General features: G+C 38.1%; 1 pseudogene; it reads left to right on the top strand.

Annotated features, from left to right (window-relative positions):
* The first annotated feature begins 1,609 nt into the window (after window positions 1-1,609).
* LOC136749024 (myosin heavy chain, fast skeletal muscle-like) lies at window positions 1,610-3,875 on the top strand (annotated as a pseudogene).
* Window positions 3,876-10,895: the final 7,020 nt, after the last annotated feature.

Below are 10,895 nucleotides of genomic sequence, written 5' to 3' on the forward strand. Positions count from 1 at the left end.
TATACTACATCCACCTGAACTGGTATGCTTAATAACTACAATTTTGTCTCTCAGACTCTAACAGTTAAGGAAGATGAAGTCTTCCCCATGAATCCTCCCAAGTTTGATGAAATTGAGGACATGGCGATGATGACCCACCTCAATGAAGCCTCTGTGCTGTATAACCTCAAAGAGCGTTACGCAGCATGGATGATCTACGTAAGATTTTGAATAACAAAAGATGTGATAATTCAATTTGTTTATTCAAACTATCTAGGTGAAAAACCTGACTGAAGAGATGGTCACTCAGGCTGAGTTCCAGAAGCTCCGCCGCGACCTTGAAGAGTCGACTCTGCAGCACGAGGCCACCACTGCTGCCCTCTGCAAGAAGCAGGCCGACAGCGTGGCAGAATCAGGAGAACAGATTGACAACCTTCAGCGAGTCAAGCAGAAGCTGGAGAAGGAAAAGAGTGAATACAAAATGGAAATCGATGACCTCCCCAGCAACATGGAGTCTGTAGCCAAGTCTAAGGTAGATTGACATTTTTCTTAGTATAAAAATTATTCCATGTTTCTGATTTGTAATACAGATAATAAATGATCTTGTAATCACAGGCTAATCTGGAGAAGATATGTCATACTCTAGAAGACCAGCTTAGTTAACTGAATAGTAAGATTGATGAAAACATCCGCCAGATAAATGACCTCATAAAATGACCTCAAAAAAGCAAGATTGCAAACAGAGAATGGTAAGTGTATCCATTTGAATGTACTGTGCAGTTTCATAGTTCAAGAAACAGAAGTAAGATTTTATAAATCGCTTTTTTCTTAGGTGAATTTTCTCGTCAGCTGGAAGAGAAAGAAACTCTCGTATCCCAGTTGACAAGAGGAAAACAGGCTAATACTCAGCAAATTGAGGAGCTTAAGAGGCAAATGGAAGAGGAAGTAAAGGTTTGTCATCTGTAAAAGTCACGTTAAATGTTTTTAGTGCTCATAGGACAGTAAAACAAGCCACTTAAAAAGTTTGTTTTAGTTTAGCAAAATTGTTGTTATACACAAAGTTTTAAAATTATAACCTGGTTTACATATTCAATTAAAGCAGAGATATCACATTTTAAACTTGCCAAAATCAGGAAAAGAAATTAAGTTAAAAAATAACCAAACTTTTTTGTATCATAACGGGAATGCTCTGGCTGATGATTAATGTATCCTACTAAATGCTGACACCTTTAGAATGAGCTTGTTTAATTGAGAAGTTAAATATGAAGTATAACTTGAAGCTGCTGTATTAATAAACCAAAACAATGCTGATAGGAAGGCAGAATTAGATATCAGAATAATCCCTTTCACCCAAATGTAAGATATGCTATTGAATGTGTTATTTAATTATTATTCTGTGTATGGTTGTTTTCTCTTCAAGGCTCTTCAAAGAATGCCCTGTCTCATGCTTTACAATCAATTGAGGCTATGAACTCCAAGTGTGCCTCTCTGGAAAAGACCAAGCAGAGGCTGCAGGGTGAGGTGGAAGACCTCATGATTTATGTGGAGAGAGCAAACGCTCAAGCAGCTGCCCTTGATAAAAAACAGAGGAACTTTTGGTTAAATAATGTATTAGTTTTACAATATATAATTACAGGTCCTTGCAGAATGGAAGCAGAAGTTTGAGGAGGGCCAGGCAGAGCTGGAGGCGGCTCAGAAAGAGGCTCGCTCTCTCAGCACTGAACTTTTCAAGATGAAGAACTCCTATGAAGAGGCTCTGGATCATCTTGAAACTCTTAAACGAGAAAACAAGAACTTGCAGAGTAAGTAATAACACAGAACAGCAACTCTAGTGTAATTTTGAAAACATTTTTGTGAAAATTCAATTAAGAAAAAGTGCTACAACATTGATCTCCTTGTCTGTATAACAGAGGAGATCTCAGACCTCACTGAACATATTGGTGAGACTAGAAAGACCATCCACGAGCTGGAGAAGGCAAAGAAACAAGCAGAGACAGAAAAGTCTGAAATCCAGACTGCCCTGGAGGAGGCTGAGGTACTAAAAATACAATGCAAAATTATAGCAGACTTCTCTTTGAAAGCCATGTTTTCTACAAATACATCTGTATTCACCTCAAAAGATTTGTTTTGTACTATCCATAAATATAGTTTCAAATTTAAATGATCAATTCATGAACACCCCACATAGCCCACCAACAGTTCAAATAAAATGGTTTTATCCAATGTATGTAATAACAGGCTTCACTGGAGCATGAGGAGTCCAAGATCCTTCGTGTCCAGATGGAACTGAACCAGATCAAATCAGAAGTGGATAGAAAGATTGCTGAGAAGGATGAGGAGCTTGAGCAGCTGAAGAGAAACAACCAGAGAATTGTTGACCAAATGCAGAGCGCTCTTGATTCTGAGGTCAGGAGCAGGAATGATGCCCTGAGAGTGAAGAAGAAGATGGAGGGAGATCTCAATGAGATGGAAATCCAGTTGAGCCATGCCAACTGTTAGGCTGCTGAAGCCCAGAAACAACTGAGGAACATCCAAAGACAACTCAAGGTATGGAGCCTGTAGCAATGACTTATGTAAATTCCCATGGGGCATTTGGTTTCTTAAAGAATAGGATGCCCAACTGCACCTGGATGATGCTCTTAGAGGACAGGATGACATGAAGGAACAGGTTGTCATGGTTGAGCGCAGGAACTCCCTCATGATGGCTGAGATTGAGAAAATGAGGGCTGCCCTGGAACAGACAGAGAGAGGCCACAAATTGGCGGAGCAAGAATTGCTTGATGCCAGTGAGCGTGTGCAGCTGCTGCACTCCCAGGTTAATAAGACAATTTTATATTTATATTTATATTTATATTTAAAATAAATGTTTCCTGTATTATTGTTTTATCAAAAACAATGCATGTGTAGATTTTTTTTTTTCCAATGAGCTGAACATTTACAATGTCGATTTATATTACTATCAGCTAAAATATTTACTGGTGTTTCAGAATACCAGCCTGATCAGCACCAAGAAGAAGCTGGAGAGTGACATTGTCCAAGAAGCAAGAAATGCAGAGGAAAAGGCCAAGAAGGCTATTACTGATGTGAGTAGCTATTTTAGGTAATACGGTGATGAATACCAGTATAAACTACAGTTGCGGTAATGTCACTTCCAAAATCTTAAATAATCCTAAAACATGTACAATACAATTTCAGGCTGCTATGATGGCTGAGGAGCTGAAGAAGGAGCAGGACACCAGCTCTCACCTGGAGAGAATGAAGAAGAACCTGGAGGTCACAGTGAAGGACCTGCAGCACCGTCTGGATGAGGCTGAGCAGCTGGCAATGAAGGGTGGAAAGAAGCAGCTCCAGAAACTGGAGGCCAGGGTAAATTTGCTGATATGAATTGATTCACCATTACAGAAATACAATAAAGAGCTCCACACTTACATTCAGATTGATTTCTAGGTGCGTGAGCTGGAAAATGAACTGGAAGCCGAGCAATGACATGGAGCCGATGCCATTAAAGGTGTCCGCAAATATGAGAGAAGAGTCAAGGAACTCACCTACCAGGTAATGTATCAAATATAACCAATAAATACACTGATATACAAAAAGTCCATTTCTGCAATAATACAGCGTGTGTAATGTTATTGCCTGCAGGCTGAGGAGGACAAGAAGAATGTGAACAGACTCCAGGATCTGGTTGACAAGCTGCAGCTCAAAGTGAAGGCTTACAAGAGGAGGCTGTAAGCTTAATTTCAGTGGTTCCTCCTTTAATCTATGAAATGATGTTACACATGCATTTAATATACAATTTACTCTTTCAGGAAGAACAAGCCAATGCCCATCTCTCCAAGTTCAGGAAGGCGCAGAATCCCAAGCTCAGAGCCAAGAGCCGCGATTTGAGCTCTAAAGTGAGTTGAAATATTAGAAGAACACTCTGAGAAGGAAATACATTCCTTTAACAGTTAGCTCATATATATATTCTTGTGTAAAACATAATAAATAAATATCAATCACGTATATGGTTATGCTCTGTATAATTTCATTTTTTTGTCACTTTTTTGTGCATGTAACAATAATTGCTTTGTGACTATAGATCTGTATTTTTTTATACTAGCCTAAATAATAAGTTATTCATTATTTCTCATATAGACCTTGGACATAATCATACAAACAGTGAGGGAAAAAAGTATTTGATCCCCTGCTGATTTTGTACGTTTGCCCACTGACAAAGAAATGATCAGTCTATAATTTTAATGGTAGGTGTATTTTAACAGTGAGAGACAGAATAACAACAAAAAAATCAAGAAAAACGCATTTCAAAAAAGTTATAAATTGATTTGCATGTTAATGAGGGAAATAAGTATTTGATCCCCTATCAATCAGCAAGATTTCTGGCTCCCAGGTGTCTTTTATACAGGTAACGAGCTGAGATTAGGAGCACTCTCTTAAAGGGAGTGCTCCTAATCTCAGCTCATTACCTGTATAAAAGACACTTGTCCACAGAAGCAATCAACCAATCAGATTCCAAACTCTCCAACATGGCCAAGACCAAAGAGCTGTCCAAGGATGTCAGGGACAAGATTGTAGACCTACACAAGGCTGGAATGAGCTACAAGACCATCACCAAGCAGCTTGGTGAGAAGGTGACAACAGTTGGTGCAATTATTCGCAAATGGTAGAAACACAAAATAACTGTCAGTCTCCCTCGGTCTGAGGCTCCATGCAAGATCTCACCTCAATGATCATGAGAACGGTGAGGAATCAGCCCAGAACTACACGGGAGGATCTTGTTAATGATCTCAAGGCAGCTGGGACCATAGTCACCAAGAAAACAATTGGTAACACACTACGCCGTGAAGCACTGAAATCCTGCAGCGTCCGCAAGGTCCCCCTGCTCAAGAAAGCACATGTACAGGCCCGTCTGAAGTTTGCCAATGAACATCTGAATGATTCAGAGGAGAACTGGGTGAAAGTGTTGTGGTCAGATGAGACCAAAATCGAGCTCTTTGGCATCAACTCAACTCGCCGTGTTTGGAGGAGGAGGAATGACCCCAAGAACACCATCCCCACCGTCAAACATGGAGGTGGAAACATTATGCTTTGGGGGTGTTTTTCTGATAAGGGGACAGGACAACTGCACCGCATCAAAGGGACGATGGACGGGGCCATGTACCATAAAATCTTGGGTGAGAACCTCCTTCCCTCAGCCAGGGCATTGAAAATGGGTCGTGACAACATGACAATGACCCAAAACACACAGCCAAGGCAACAAAGGAGTGGCTCAAGAAGAAGCACATTAAGGTCCTGGAGTGGCCTAGCCAGTCTCCAGACCTTAATCCCATAGAAAATCTGTGGAGGGAGCTGAAGGTTCGAGTTGCCAAACGTCAGCCTCGAAACCTTAATGACTTGGAGAGGATCTGCAAAGAGGACTGGGACAAAATCCCTCCTGAGATGTGTGCAAACCTGGTGGCCAACTACAAGAAACGTCTGACCTCTTTGATTGCCTGCAAGGGTTTTGCCACCAAGTACTAAGTCGAAGGGGTCAAATACTTATTTCCCTCATTAACATGCAAATCAATTCATAACTTTTTTTTAATGCATTTTTCTGCATTTCTCTGTCTCTCACTGTTAAAATACACCTAACATTAAAATTATAGACTGATCATTTCTTTGTCAGTGGGCAAATGTACAAAATCAGCAGGGGATCAAATACTTTTTTCCCCCACTGTAAGTGAATCAAAGTAAATATTTTGATATGTTAATCAGAGCTTGAGAAAATTCTGACAAAGTAATACTGTTTGTTTGTTTGTTTTAAAAGGGCAAAGAAGCAGAAGAATGAAGGAAATCAGTGTGTGTACTCCAAAAGAGTCATACAATATGAATCTTATTGTGTTCAAGCTTATTTAGCACTGAATAAAAATAGTTCACTTGCATATTCCTTCCTGCTTTCATGGAATTACTTCAAATTACAAACATGTTGAAGCCAATATAAGAGCCACTCTAGCTAAGCCATTTGCACTGTATTTCCTCAGCTGCAGCTGTCCCTGGAAGTTCATAAGCAACGAATGGCCAGTTTTTCAACTTCCAGCACCTTCTGCGTTCTATTTCAATTTTACTTTAACTATTGTTTTGTCACCACACTTGATTGCACTAAGACAAATATATAGACAGATGGTTTTAATACAGTATTTGTTTTTAAATAAGTTGATGATAATAATAATATTTCTTATTAGTATTTCTAGTTGAAGTTTCAACTAAACCCACATATAATCTCCTATCAAGATACAGATAGCTTAGTTGATAGTTTAAGTTGATCTAGGCACCTTAAACAGTTATTGTACATAGTTGTCACAAAACAATGTCACACATACAGTTCCATGTTGGTTAATAATCAGAGTAGAGTATTTTATGGCTGAATTACTTACAACTTTATTTAATGAGAAGTACAAGATACTGCAGAAAAACAAAACAAAGATATAGGCGTATACTACAGATAATGTGAATTATCCCCCAAAATACAGAATCTACTTCCAGCTAGTACCAATACACCATTTATCAATCTCTATATGTGGTCTTAAATTAGCTGTAATAAAATAACACCATTGATTTGTGTCAACTTGGAAGAAATCAAATGTTATTTAAACAGAATCAGCCTGTAGTAGTATAATGTCTTTGCTATTCTGTCTCTCTTAATATATAGAACTACAGATGTGTATTATTCCTAACAACACTTTCAGACAGAGGAAGATTGCACAAATCAATTTGATGAATTATTCTTATCAGAAAAAGCAAAGCTACAATTAACACAACCAATTGCTTATACCAATTACACTTGCAGGAACAAGTATAGCATTTATCAGTACAAAAATAAAAAATAAACAAAGCGAAAAACACCACTGGGTGCCATGGAAACACCGACATAAAACAAATTCCAGAACAAATTTAATGTATACAAAAATAAAAAACAATAAGGTAAAACACTAAAGAGAAAAATAAATGTCTTATAAAATAAGTTGTATCATACATTTTAGGCCTATATAATAATGATTATTTCACAATGATCTCAACATATATACATATATCTCCAGGAATTTTTAAAAAGCCATATATTTCTGACCATAAGATTAAAACAAAAATGTAAAAGAACATCAAGTCTACAATTAGTGGAAAGTTTTATAATTTAATTGTTCAGTGCTCAGTGAACACCTAAAGCACAGATGAAAGGCACTCATGGTCAAAGCTCTTTCACAGCTTCTAGAAAATTCTAGAATATTTTCTATATATGGAACTGTCACTTTTATATACTATTACAGTACATCCACTTAATGTAATTTAATTAAGGGCTTGTGGTCAAATGCATATAATCAGGATTTTGTCAGATCCTGATTCAGATCACTGTCAAATTTTACTTTTATTGCCACCTTTACATTGGTCACCTTCAGTAATTATGAGTCATAAATAACAAGCTGCTGCAAAATCAATCTAGCATATTAATATCAATCTGCTGAGTAATTTACTGAGGCAGGATGCCTGAACCTTCATATAAAAATAATGTGTGAGCTCAGCATTAACTGAAGTATATTTAGAACACAAATTAAAGCTTTGGAAGCTTGTGTTTTCCTTCATAATACAGGGATTTAAATACATCTTTTGCTTAATACATACACTCTCCAAGTTGTAAGAAACCTGACCTTATCAGTTATCTCACCTCTTTTTGCTATAAGCCTCCATAGACAAGCTCATCACAGCTGTTCATACACAATGATGTGGAAAGATGCAGCCCGATAAGAAATACTATTGATTATAAAGGGCTTTACTGAACTTAATCCAAACCTCATATTCACTTTTATCCACTGTTAACTCCAAAAGTACCACTGAACATTGCATCATCCAAAATGAACAGTATTACAAAACAGCCTGGCTCTTTCCCAGAAGCAGACTGTATGTAGTATGTATGTATGTCTGTCTGTATGTATGTCCTAGCAGGAGTACCCTTAGAGAACAGGAAAAGTTTTGAGAACCTTCTAGTTAGCTAGTCAGCTATATCATTTACCTGGCAAAGACTCTGAAAATTAACCACTAGCATTTTTGGACTCCTCCACAGCCACCCAGACAGGATCCATCTCCAGTATCAGTGGATTGCATAGTTAACATACAGATGGCATTTAATGTGTCTGTAATAAAATCTGTTTTCAAGTATTAATGTGTCGACTGAAAGAAGATTACAAAACAGGGTTTTCTTTCTTAAAGGAGTTGCAACTACAAAAATGCAAAACCTTAATCGTATTTACTTTAGGAGAACTGCTTATATCTTGCAATACACATGCATGTCTGTCAGCAATTGCAAGACATGTATAAAAGGTACACATCTGATATTCCTGTAATTATAGTTATTAAAATAAGTATCAAATGTAATATTTTCATTCCTTTCAAATCTTCAACTATATTAAGTTACGTTTAGAAGTGCTCTGCATTTTAAAAGGATTACATCAGTATTAGAAGCAACATCTTGCAATTTTAATTATGAGCTATTATTAAGCACCAATAGGAGCCACCAGCACTTTGTAGTTTAGCAGGCAAAGATTAGCTGAGAAAACAGAAAGTTACATTCAGGATTTCATGAGACAGCATCACCATAACACCCAAAGGTGTCATACACTCTGTTTGAATTTGAACATAAAAGACTCAATCACAGTGGCAGGTGTACTATTTTATTTCACATGGGAGAATGACTCATCTTTCTGGAAATTTGTTGATTCATGAAATTTGTAATTTTTGCTGCCCACTTTCATTTGAGCTTATCATAAAACTTGCGCTCAAATCAGTTGTTTGATAGTATCCTTTCATATTTTGTCTACAATTAAATAATGTTAATGAATTATTCTGTGAGGTATGCCAATTAAAAATAAATAAAACAAACTTACGAAAACAATACATTATATTTTGATCAGTGATTTTACATTGACAAAGTGAAGATTATAAAATGGCAATGGGTGGAGCCAATGCAATGCATGGTGAAAATATCTGTGCAGACCTTCATCCATCAGTGTAATCAGTGATTATTTATTTGTATGTATATATACAGTGAGGGAAAAAAGTATTTGATCCCCTGCTGATTTTGTACATTTGTCCACTGATAAAGAAAATATCAGTCTATAATTTTAATGGTAGGTGTATTTTAACAGTGAGAGACAGAATAACAACAAAACAATCCAGAAAAATGCATTTCAAAAAAGTTATAAATTGATTTAAATGTTAATGAGGGAAATAAGTATTTGATCCCCTATCAATCAGCAAGATTTCTGGCTCCCAGGTGACTTTTATACAGGTAACGAGCTGAGATTAGGAGCACTCTCTTAAAGGGAGTGCTCCTAATCTCAGCTCGTTACCTGTATAAAAGACACCTGTCCACAGAAGGAATCAATCATATTCCAAACTCTCCACCATGGTCAAGACCAAAGAGCTGTCCAAGGATGTCAGGGACAAGATTGTAGACCTACACAAGGCTGGAATGGGCTACAAGACCATCGCCAAGCAGCTTGGTGAGAAGGTGACAACAGTTGGTGCGATTATTCGCAGGTGGAAGAAACACAAAATAACTGTCAGTCTCCCTCGGTCTGGGTTTCCATGCAAGATCTCACCTCGTGGAGTTTCAATGATCATGAGAATGGTGAGGAATCAGCCCAGAACTACACGGGAGGATCTTGTTAATGATCTCAAGGCAGCTGGGACCATAGTCACCAAGAAAACAATTGGTAACACACTACGCCGTGAAGCACTGAAATCCTGCAGCGTCTGCAAGGTCCCCCTGCTCAAGAAAGCACATGTACAGGCCCATCTGAAGTTTGCCAACATCTGAATGATTCAGAGGAGAACTGGGTGAAAGTGTTGTGGTCAGATGAGACCAAAATCGAGCATTTTGGCATCAGCTCATCTCGCCGTGTTTGGAGGAGGAGGAATGCTGCCTATGACCCCAAGAACACCATCCCCACCATCAAACATGGAGGTGGAAACAATATGCTTTGGGGGTGTTTTTCTGCTAAGGGGACAGGACAACTGCACCGCATCAAAGTGACGACGGACGGGGCCATGTACCGTCAAATCTTGGGTGAGAACCTACTTCCCTCAGCCAGGCCATTGAAAATGGGTCGTGGATGGGTATTCCAGCATGACAATGACCCAAAACACACAGCCAAGGCAACAAAGGAGTGGCTCAAGAAGAAGCACATTAAGGTCCTGGAGTGGCCTAGCCAGTCTCCAGACCTTAATGCCATAGAAAATCTGTGGAGGGAGCTGAAGGTTCGAGCTGCCAAACATCAGCCTCGAAACCTTAATGACTTGGAGAGGATCTGCAAAGAGGAGTGGGACAAAATCCCTCCTGAGATGTGTGCAAACCTGGTGGCCAACTACAAGAAACGTCTGACCTCTGTGATTGCCAACAAGGGTTTTGCCACCAAGTAATAAGTCGAAAGGGTCAAATACTTATTTCCGTCATTAACATGCAAATCAATTTATAACTTTTTTGAAATGCGTTTTTCTGGATTTGTTTGGTGTTATTCTGTCTCTCACTGATAAAATACACCTACCATTAAAATTATAGACTGATCATGTCTTTGTCAGTGGGCAAATGTACAAAATCAGCAGGGGATCAAATACTTTTTTCCCTCACTGTGTATGTATATGTGTGTGTGTATATATATAAGGTATATAAGGTATCCACATTTGATTTTTTTTTATATTTTTCTTGATTATTTTGTAGTTTAGACTTCCTTCCCATCCAAAGCTAAATAACATCACATTTCATTCAACTCAGCTCCTATCTATGCTATTTTTCAGTGCAAATTATTTGAATGCTTTTTAAACTTGATTACCTCAGATTAAACATCATATACCATATGTGAGGCATATCAGGAAGGAACTCAACTGTG

The sequence above is a fragment of the Amia ocellicauda genome, chromosome 5, assembly GCF_036373705.1.
Source record: "Amia ocellicauda isolate fAmiCal2 chromosome 5, fAmiCal2.hap1, whole genome shotgun sequence".
In the NCBI taxonomy this organism is placed as follows: domain Eukaryota; kingdom Metazoa; phylum Chordata; class Actinopteri; order Amiiformes; family Amiidae; genus Amia; species Amia ocellicauda.